Source organism: Rhinopithecus roxellana, chromosome 6 (genome assembly GCF_007565055.1).
Source record: "Rhinopithecus roxellana isolate Shanxi Qingling chromosome 6, ASM756505v1, whole genome shotgun sequence".
Classification (NCBI taxonomy): domain Eukaryota; kingdom Metazoa; phylum Chordata; class Mammalia; order Primates; family Cercopithecidae; genus Rhinopithecus; species Rhinopithecus roxellana.
Genome location: NC_044554.1, coordinates 23,343,530 through 23,345,664, shown reverse-complemented (window position 1 = coordinate 23,345,664; position 2,135 = coordinate 23,343,530). Strand labels below are relative to the sequence as shown.

General features: G+C 46.6%; 1 pseudogene; it reads left to right on the top strand.

Annotated features, from left to right (window-relative positions):
- Positions 1-252: 252 nt before the first annotated feature.
- Positions 253-987, top strand: LOC104675373 (annotated as a pseudogene).
- The last annotated feature ends 1,148 nt before the right edge of the window (positions 988-2,135 follow it).

The following is a 2,135-nucleotide window of genomic DNA, read 5'->3' as shown; positions in this document are numbered from 1 at the left end:
TCCTTTCCCACCTCTAACTAGGGTGACTCTGTTTTCATAGCAAGTAAGAGCAGGCTTGGGATCTGACGCAGTTCCCAGAGCAGCTAATTCCATCTTGCACCATTTCTTAATGTAAATGAAAACTTGTCACAGTCCGTATAGAGGGCTTCCAATTCGATTAACAATATCTGTAATACTGGCCCTCTCCTCAGGCGTCACGCGCCCGCCGATTCCTCCTCTCTGGTTGCCGCGTCGTTGGCTGGTGTCAGAAAAATGTCTACAAACTTCCTAGTACAAGAGAAGATCTGGTTCCACAAATTCAAATATGACGATGCAGAAAGGATATTCTAGGAGCAGATAAACGGGACTGTGGCCGGCGCCTCCTGCCACAGCTCCGTCCCCAGGGCCTCCAATGGCCCCAGAGGAGACAACAGCGAGCTCGAGCGCCAGCCTGGAAGTGGAGAACCGGAACCTGTGAGGCGTAGTGCAGGTGCTGCAGCAGGCAGTCTCCAAGATGGAGGCCCGGCCACCTGGCCACAGCCCGGCAGACCCAGCACGTGTCTCCCGTGCACCAAGTGGAACCCCTGGCCAAGAAGTCTGCCACACCAGCAGAGTATGACAAGGACGATGACACTGACCTGTTTGGCAGTGGCAATGAGGAGGAAGACAAGGGGGCAGCGTGGCTGCGGGAGGAGCGGCTGCGGCAGTACACGGGGAAGAAGGTGAAGAAGTCCGCGCTGGTGGCCTGGTCCTCCATCCTGCTGGATGTCAAGCCTTGAGATGATGAGATGGACATGGCCCAGCTGAAGGCCTGTGTGTGCTGCATCTAGTTGGACGGACTGGTCTGGGGGCTCCAAGCTGGTGCCCGTGGGCTACGGTATCCAGAAGCTGCAGATTCAGTGTGTGGCGGGGGATGACGAGATGGGGACAGACTTGCTGGAAGAGGAGATCCCCAAGTTTGAGTAACATGTGCAGGGTGTCGACACGACAGCTCTCAAGAAGATCTGAAGCCTCTGTGTGTGTGTGTGTGTGTGTGTGTGTGTGTGTGTGTGTGTGTGTGTGTGTGTGTATGCACGCATGTGGGAGGCCCTGCCAGGATTAAAAACAGACCGGCGGCCGGGCGCGGATGCTCACGCCTGTAATCCCAGCACTTTGGGAGGCCGAGGCGGCAGATCACGAGCTCAGGAGATTGAGACCATCCTGGCTAACACAGTGAAACCTCGTCTCTACTAAAAATACAAAAAATTAGCCAGACGTGGTGGCGGGCGCCTGTAGTCCCAGCTACTTGGGAGACTGAGGCAGGTGAATAGTGTGAACCCCAGAAGCGGAGCTTGCAGTGAGCGGAGATCGCACCACTGCACTCCAGCCTGGGCGACAGAGCGAGACTCCTTCTCAAAAAAAAAAAAAAAAAAAACTGAGACTGGCAAAACAAATCATCAAAAAACCAGTATCTGTAATACTGATAATTTGTTTCTGATATTTTTCAAGTATCCTATGATACTGTAATAAATACCTTTATACATCAATCTTTGTCTAATTTCTTAATTCTTTACAATATATTCTAATAGAGGAAATACTTGGTCAAATTATTTTATAGCTATTAATATAGTCAAACAGAATTGTGAAGAGGTTGCACCAATTTATAATTCTAGCAGGACCATATAGAAATGTCTCTTTTACTTCATCCTTTCTAACAGTGAGGCAGCAATTTAAACTATGCCATCAGTTTTTAAACTTCACTAACTTGGTAGGAAAAATTAAGAGTATTAAACTGCATATCTTTTACTACTGATATTCAACACTTTGATACATATTAACCATGTGAATTTCTATGTTTAAAATTATTTTTCATACCCTAATGTATGTGTGTGTGTGTGTGTCTGTATGTGTGTGTGTATATATATATATCTTTATTTGTGTTTATCTGCATTCATATATTTTAATAATCATAATAATAATACATACAGGCCAGGAATTGTGCCAAGACCTTTACAGTTTTCATTATATTTAATTCTCACCATAAGACCATGACATCGATACCATTATTATCTCTGTTCTACACACAAAGGCACAGAGATGTGGAGAAGCTGATGTACCTGCCCAAAGCCACAGTCTTAGTTTAAACTGAGTTGAGAGTTTAACATGGGATTGACTGA